Source organism: Barbus barbus (genome assembly GCF_936440315.1).
Source record: "Barbus barbus genome assembly, chromosome: 29".
Taxonomy (NCBI): Eukaryota; Metazoa; Chordata; class Actinopteri; order Cypriniformes; family Cyprinidae; genus Barbus; species Barbus barbus.
In genome coordinates this window covers 21,802,285-21,811,317 of record NC_136757.1, presented here as the reverse complement: position 1 = coordinate 21,811,317, position 9,033 = coordinate 21,802,285, and the positions used below count along the sequence as shown (strand labels likewise).

Here is a 9,033-nt window from a genome sequence, read left to right as displayed (position 1 = left end):
TTGAATTCGTGTTTTTTTTATTTTCATTTAAAAAATTTAGTTTTGCTATGTTTTGTCATTTTTATTCGTTTTAAAAATGTGTCTTTGTAAAAAAAATATATTGTAGTATATCAAGTTGCACTGACAGCTAAAATAAAATAAGCGGTTTTTATTGTGTATTTTATTTCTAAATGCCGTTTTTATGGAATAATTATTTAGTTTTTCAGTTTTTAGTTTTCTTTACTATAATAACCCCCGCCTTATAGAATAGAATAGAATAGAATAGAATAGAATAGAATAGAATAGAATAGAATAGTTAACATTTGAAGTGGCTCAAAAAAGTTAATCAAAGTTGTCCTAAGCCTAAGGCAAGAACGCATTTTGGTTTTCGGTTTTAGGACAAGTTTGATGAAAGGTTTTGATCCACTTCAAATGTAGACTACTGTAGAAGAGTCTGTGCCATAGACACTCATTTACTGATCTATATTGCTCTCTAGTGGTCATTATATCACTATATAATATACATTATATCTCAAACTCAAACGTTCCTTTCTGCTTGTTTCCTTCCAGACTTAGTTTCTCGTTACACTATAAAACATTCAATAATTTTAGACATTTGTCTGTCGCCTCATCATGTACTGTTGTATGTTAAGGTAAGTTCTTTTGCTAAACTAATGTGTTTCTGCCGTTTTGGAAAGTTCTTCGCGTTTATTATCCGAGTAAGCTCATAACGACCTTTGACACACTTAAAGTAAGAAAAATACAGGCTCATGCAGCATAAAGAATTAGACGAGTAATATAAACTAGACATAATAGAAAGACCAATGCAACGTGCAAGGTTGTTTTTTTTAGTATTATTAACAATGCATTATGCATTATTACAACATTATGTATTTATGTAATCTTGAGGATTTCTTGTGGTTGATTGTAGTCTATAATATTACAGCTCGACCTGTCACTTCATATTTCTCTTAGAGCTGCATTATATGTGCACAAAACCTGAATCACGATCTCTACAATGACAAAAAACAAATTCATTGTGTCAGTCACAGTCAAAAACAATAGAAAGGTATTCTTTAACATTATTCATTTAGACTCCAATCATCACTAATGCACTGTGTGTCTAGTTTAAGTTATTCGTGCACCTCTTTATGCTGCATGAGCCTGTATTTTTCTTTCTTTAAAGGTTGTAATTTAACGAATAATAATAACTAATAAACTAATAATTGTAATAATCGATATATCTGTATTATTTAATATTATTATTAATAATAATAATTATTATTATTAAAGCTGGTGTTTTGAATAGAAATCCCTAGCCCGATGTGTAATTCCTGAAGTTATTGCAAATAAAATGTATGTCTCTTATTTCACCAGGTCTTTCCATATAAAAGGAAATAATCTCATTCAGCTCACTAGAGCATCATTCTCTCAAAATCCACAGTCATGGGACACATCACCCAAGCTTTTCAGTTGCACTACTGCACACATTCACTTGTTTCAGGCAGTCTGTGGCAACCCTTGACACATAGGGCACACCAGCCTGCAGCATCGTCCCACTGTATGAGCTCCACTGTGCGCAGGAGACACCTGCCAAGTGCCTTTCCAGTTATAGATGGAGAATTTCATCCAGTTCACAGACATGTGTATGAAGCCAATGTGAGGAACAGCCTAATCTGTCAACAAAAGTAAGTCTGATTCACCTGTGTTAAAGATCTAACCACAGTTACATTACAATATTATTCCTTAATCATACATTTCATCACATAAGTAATATCCACCTTGTATAACATTGTATTGTTTCAACAGATACCTTGAGCACAAGGAAAAAGTAATGAAGGGGGGTGGTGAAAATGCCATAGCACGGCATACTCTGAGGAATCGAAAGGTACTGGTACGAGACAGACTCCGCATGCTGCTGGATGATGAAGATTATTTAGAACTTTCTCCTTTTGCTGGACTTGATCTGCCCTATGGAGACATCCCATCAGCTGGCTGTCTCACAGGTAAAATACTACATAATACAGTGAAAAGTATTATCATTTATTATTTATGGTTAATAAAAAATAAATTTTACGAATACAAAATTAGGCATTAAAAGGATCAAAATCAGAATTTCAGTCATGCTTCTTTGTGAGGCTTATTTAAATGAAGGTTGTAATATTGTTACTAATCATTAAATAATTGGCATTATATGGCAATTATAATTATATTTTTCTCCTTTCCTTGAATTGTGTTTTTTAGTGCACCAGGGTTGTTTATTTATTGATTGGTATTATTATAATTATACATAACATTATTTCGACTTTATTTATTATTTTAATTTATTAGACTTTATATTATTATTATTAAAGGTAATCATTTGAAGTTAAGTGATATTAAAATATTTGTGCATAGACATTCCTCTCAAACCGCTTCCTTAGAAATTGTTATTTATTTTTCCACAGGAATCGGTAAAATGAATGGACTTTGGTGCATGTTCATTGCTAATGATGCCACTGTGAAAGGAGGCACAGCGTATCCCACCACAGTTAAAAAGCAGCTCAGAGCGCAGGTTATGGCCATGCAGAATCTTTGCCCTCTGTTTACTTGGTGGACAGTGGTGGCGCATTTCTGCCTCTTCAAGTAACTTGCATTTATTTCCATGACGAGCTCTGTAATCTTTGAATGGTGCATTAATGGTTGTGCAACTACTGTATCAACAGTCAGAGATCTTTCCTGATAGAAACCATGGAGGTCGCACCTTTTATAATGAAGCTGTTATGTCAGCAATGAAGATTCCTCAGGTAATAAAAGATTTGTGCAAAACATTATTATTAAAAAACAAATATCCATTCCCAGTCAATTTATTTTTTAGTGTTACTCTTATGTTTTTTGTGTAATGTTAAATGTTTGATCTAATGTGATGTGATTATCATAACCTGTAGGTGGCAGTAGTGTGTGGCTCATGCACAGCTGGAGGTGCTTATGTCCCCACTATGTCTGAGGAGGCAGTGATTGTCCACAGGATAGGAACAATATTTTTGGGGGGTCCACCGCTGGTGAAAGCTGCAACCGGAGAGGAGGTTTCCCCAGAGGACCTGGGAGGAGCCAGGCTGCACTCAGAGTATGCCGTTTCCTTCCTTGATTGCATTTTCTTTTTTTATCTTGGTCTCCAGAGCAGTGGTTTTCAATCCCTCTATGTCCACAACCATGTTATTAATTGATAAATAAAAATAATGACGAGCATGTGGTTGTTAACAAAGACCAAAACCATCCTGCTTTGCTTCATTGATTGTCAGTCAAGTTTTAGGGTATATTTAAAGCAGCATAGAGTATTCAAAAATGTGTAAAGCTATTAGATTAATTTAATAATATAACATAATATCATATTAATACTCGAGCAGTAATTAACATGCATAGTTTTGCTCAGCTGATGGAATATAACTAATAATAAAATATTATATATTATTGTTTACCATAATATTAAATAAAATGAAATATAATTTTTTATTTGTAAAAAAAATAATTGTATTAATATATAATATAATAATTGAACTCAATATTGCAACAATATTATAAATGCATCCTGCACAGTTTTACTCTGATTAATTTTTTTCAATATTTCTCTAATTTACCTGCACATTTCTTGCCTCCTTGTCTATATCACCAGAGTGAGTGGCTGTGTGGACCATTTTGCTGCAGCAGAGAATGAGGCATATGAGTATACCAGAAACATCATCTCCACCCTAAATTATGAGCTCCCAGAGGAGGACAGCACTCAGGTTGAGGAGCCCCTGTACAACGTGGACGATCTCATGGGCCTTGCACCCCGTTGCTACAATCACAGCATGGATGTCAGATTGGTAAAGACACATGCACTGTTTCAGACTTATACTATCACATGATTTGTGGGCGTTCATTTACTAATTTCTTTCTTTATACTGTTTAGATTGTGAGTCGACTGACTGATGGTAGTCGGTTTCAGGAGTTCAAGGCCCGTTACGGCACCCCCCTCCTCACTGGGTTTGCCAGAATTGAAGGGTAATAGCATTTGGAGGATGTTTTTAGTTCATTTGTTATTAGAAAAAAGTGAGGTGTTTTGATTATTGTGGAATTTGAACTGAATATAAACCTTTTTTCCCCACTGTTAAAACATTGTGCATAACTTGTTTCCAGGTCATCAATCAGGACACTGCCGTGACAGTAAAATGGTAAATGTAAAGATAAAACAGTTATCCCTGTTAACCTGAAAATCAGATTTTCTTGCTTCTGTATGTCTGACCTATCAGATCTAAGCAGGATGTGGATTAAGAGAAGGAATCTCGGCTAAAGATGGGGACCGATCTCTGAGAGCTGCTTTGTTGTTGTCAATCTGAAACTCCAGACTACAAAAAGAATAAATATACATCAGAGATGTTCAGATAAAACTGTTATTGAGGGTTATGTTATGCTGAACAAATATTACTTTATTGTTAAACTGATGTTACTGTATATTTAATTTTACTTTTAACTTTATTTAACTGGCAATGCTTGCTATGGCAGTCATCATTTGTTAAATATATCCCACATCGTTTGTGTTACGGACATGAATTGTACCATTAATTAAGTGGTTTGTTGAGAAGAGGTGTTATTATTTATTAATCAATTCAACAACAACAACAAAATCACCTGGCAGACAATAAAACGTGAATAAATCTGTAATTTTGATACTAAATTAGCCATTTCTTGGGGCTAAAATATAAAGGCGTTTTACAGCACCCAGAAGACCCTGGCTACTGCATAGTTACATGCTCTGAAAACCACTCTGAACAGCTTAACAACCACCCAGAATATATTGGGAGAGAGTTTTGCATTGGCATTTTTTTTTTGAGAACATGCAAAAATCTAGTTTTTAGGTTTTATTTTCTCATCAATCTTTAGTCATCAGGTTGGAATCGTGGCAAATAACGGAGAGCTGACATATGAATGTGTGATCAGAGGGACATTCCTCTCATCTTCCTGCAAAACACGGCACCAGAACCTGCACACACATTCTCACAAACCAAGGTGCATCAAAAGACATTTACGTATATGCAGACTTTCCAACAAAGATTCTTTAAAAGAGAAATCATATTACTTGTGATTTCATTTAAACAAGCATGTGATACACAGGATAGTGTAATAGTTTCCACTTTGTTACAGTATAAATAAGTGGGTTTTTTTTTTAACGGAATGATTTCTGGCTCTACACACGCCATCTTGTTTTACTTTATTTGCTCTCTTTTCTCCCTCGCTCACTTCATTCCTCTAAACCACTCGTTCTCTTTCCCATCTCTCTTTTTAGGCAGAGTCCAACACTAACAGACTAAAAGCTCAAGGTTCCATGATGTCTGCTGTGGCTTGTGCTTCTGTTCCCAAAATCACTGTGGTTATTGGAGGATGTCATGGAGGTGATAGCTATGCTATGGTCAGTATATAAATCTGATATTTGGATTTAGAATTTTTTTTTTAACTTTGTGTAGTTAAAAATGTAAAATCTTTCTGAACACTTTTTTTTTTTTTAGTGTGGAAGGGCTTTTGACCCTAATTTCCTGTTCCTGTGGCCCAATGCGAGAGTGTCGATTTTGGCCCCAGGCCACTCGGATGCATTTGTGCCGACTGAAGAGGAAATCACACCGATTAATGAGATGTAAGAGCCACTGTAACAGGATATCACACATTTTAGTGACAGAGATAACTGGCTGTTTTAAAGATGTATTAAAAATGCATTAATTAAATATAAATAAAATTAAAATATGTAAAAAAAAATATCCTTGTGAAGGTTGGAGGAAGAGAGTTCAGCATTCTTTTCCACTGGCAGACTGTGGGATGATGGTGTTATTCTACCTCAAGTCACCAGGAAGGTAAAAGAGCTAGCAAATTTACTTTAACATATATGTGATTGAATCTTCTATTTGTACTTTTGCTATGCAAATATGAACACTGGTTTAATTTTCTACAAAAAATGGGGTAATTAATCTTTTACTTAAAAATATCAGACAAAAATAAAATACAGAGCACTAGACTTTTCACTGGAAGGCCATAATGAAAAGCAGCTGTTAAGGGGTTTTAGCGGCATCATTGATGTGATAGCAACTAGAATTAACTAGTGTTCCTAATTAATACTTCTTTATAATAACCTGAAATATTTCTTTAAAATAAATACCACTTGTTTTGATATTTTGTTATCTAATGCAATTACATGAATATATTTAAGTGTGCTTTAACTGCCAAAATACCTTTTTCACTGTTAGCTTAAAACATTTGCTCATATCTTTTGTTATAAAAGAGTTAATAGTTTTAAAAGTAGTTAAATTTGGATTTTCTTCAAAAAGATCTTGAGTTTGAAAAACAAAGCTTTATAAAATATATGCCTCTGTTCCTTTTTAGGTTTTGAGTAAGTGTCTGAAAATCATTAAGCAACAAGAGTATCAATTGTCCAGAGAGGAAACGAGGACTCCTTTTCTTCGACTATAACACTACCTCTGCAGAATCCTCAGTGAACTTGATAAACTTGTATAAGGTGTTTTATTAAAGTAATAAACTAACAGTGTTAGTGTTATATACACATATCTTTATTTTAATGACAATTTGCCTGTAATCAGCAGTGGTGCCTTATTATTGTGATTTTCTGACTGATGTAAAATAAACCTATTTGTACATATGGAATTTTACTTGTGAATAAATCATTGTTCATAAATGCTGAAGTAGAAATTTTATTTAAAAAAAAGTCGTCTTTCTTACTGTACACGTTTATCATAAAGCAACAATCACACTGTTTACATTAAAAAGTTATATTTACAAAAAATGACCAATTTTGAAGTATAGTCTGAAATGCAAAGTCGTGGCTCTGATCCTCTAGGGTTTGTACATGCCATGGAGAATGACAGGAATCAGGACATCAACCTCTGCACGTGCTATTTCTGTCAGGTCAGTGGCATTGAGTATGAGGAGGAACGTTGGCCTCTGGGTGACTCCTGGTTTCACGACAATACTCAGAGGAACACCTGAGAAAACCAGAATAAATTAATTTGGGATAATAAGCAGATCCAAAATATATGTTCTGTTTAGTAACAGATCAGGGCTTTGAACAAACGGGTTCGGATGGATAGGCATCTGGCTCCTGCCATTTCCATGTTTCTTTGCTTTTCACATTCAACTTGCAAATCTAAAACCCCACAAAAATTACACAAATGACACACGGAGCAAATGTGGAACATGGAAAAAAATTCAGTATCACGTCACACCCACCCAGTCTGGAACGAAGTGGTTTAGCCCAAGTCCATAAGCGAAGGTGTAATGTTTCCCACAGTATTTTTTGTAGTTGATCTGAGGAAACTCAAAAGCTGAAAAACAAACACAAAGAAATACTTTAAATCTATTATTTTTTTATTCAACTTCATTAATTTTTTTAAACAATTATTAATATTTGTTTTTAACAAGTACATAAAAATAGTTTTTGATATAAATTCAATAGTAAGTGTTATAAATCTATAATAACTATTATACGGTATATACAGTACCGTCTGGATCAGTATGTGGATGTGCAGTCACACCATTGACAGAGATAATTGCAAAGGTCCACCTATGGGAAAGTAGAGATGCTAAATAGTTCATGCAAAAATTAGAATTTACTGAAAATGTACTTACCCTCAGGCCTTCCAAGATGTAGATCAGTTTGTTTCTTTAAAGGAACAGATTTGGATAAATTTAGCATTACATCACTTGCTCACAAATGGATCCTCTGCAGTGAATGGGTGCCGTCCGAATGAGAGTCCAAACATCTGATAAAAACATCATGATAATCTTATATTAGTAATCAGCATGACTATGTTACTTGATGGACTGGAGTCATGTGGATTACTTGTGGATTATTGTGATGTTTTTATCAGCTGTTTGGACTCTCATTCTGACGGCACCCATTCACTGCAGAGGATACATTAGAGAGCAAGTGATGTAATGCAAATCTGTTCTGATGAAGAAACAAACTCATCTACATCTTGGATGGCCTGAGGGTGAGTAAAGTTTCAGCAAATGTTAATTTTTAAGTGAACTATTCCTTTAAAAGGTGTATGCTTCTGTTAATAGCCTCAAAATTGGGCAACAGTGCAAAAGCCTACCTTTTTTATTGTTTCTAATGTATCAGGATCAACTTTGGCTATGTAGTTGGTTTCTGTGCAGGCATAGAAGTCCTCACCAATGGGGTAGATGTTAACAAGGCAGTTGTCTGTCACCTCAATGCCTTGAAAGTAAGTAAAAAACCTGATGTATATATATTAAAAAAAGTACCAAAAGTAAATGCACCATTAGGAGTAAATTTGTTTTTATGTGGCATTATTATTATTATACTCCCAAATGAAATCGAACAGAAAATATTCTCCAGACATGGAAAAGATGTTTTTGCATGGATCTGGATATGCAGCGGTGCCAAACTCTGTGATCACAATCCTTTTTTCTGCCTGTTTTTCTTCAGCCCCCAAATGTCTATAAAACAGCTCCCATATCAAAGGCTACAAGGCATTTACAAGAAGCTGCATACACTTTTCTCGTCAATGAAAGCATGGAGAAAGTAAAATGTGGAAAGTTATCAAATTGAAAATGCTTATAGGTGTTCAAACCTGAGACATGAGCAGGAATGGGCTCAGCTAACTCTTCACATGACTCAGATTTTTTTTATAGCCACCAGCTGGGTGTTCAAGACTGTGAATGAAAACAGATGTCCACATTTTTCGCATAATGACGTGACATGAAAAAGAAAAAAACAACTAAACTTATACTAAATATACATTTTTCTAAATTATACATTGCCAAGGACAAACGTAAGCTTAAAGGAAACAAATGATTAAGGAAACATCACTTTTAAAATTTCCAAAAATGTACAATAAATACATTTGTACAATCTGCAGTTTGACTGAGAGTTAAAAGTTCCATTACTCACCGGCTGACCATGTTGAACTGAGTTTGAAGTGAGATGCTGCCTGTTTGTGTGTAAACCAGAACTGTTCTGTTCCCAGGAACAGCCGATTGGAAGGCTCTGAAACAATAATCCCTTTG

The 9,033-nt window shown here is 34.5% G+C and overlaps 1 pseudogene across 1 annotated transcript; it reads left to right on the top strand.

Annotated features, from left to right (window-relative positions):
* Positions 1 to 612: 612 nt before the first annotated feature.
* On the top strand, positions 613 to 6,682 carry LOC306849536 (biotin-dependent 3-methylcrotonyl-coenzyme A carboxylase beta1 subunit-like; annotated as a pseudogene). Its single transcript, XR_013786030.1, has 13 exons — positions 613 to 632; positions 1,357 to 1,667; positions 1,789 to 1,985; positions 2,427 to 2,604; positions 2,685 to 2,765; positions 2,907 to 3,085; positions 3,632 to 3,824; positions 3,911 to 4,002; positions 4,882 to 5,007; positions 5,285 to 5,407; positions 5,505 to 5,629; positions 5,762 to 5,843; positions 6,370 to 6,682. The product of XR_013786030.1 is annotated as a biotin-dependent 3-methylcrotonyl-coenzyme A carboxylase beta1 subunit-like (transcript).
* Positions 6,683 to 9,033: the final 2,351 nt, after the last annotated feature.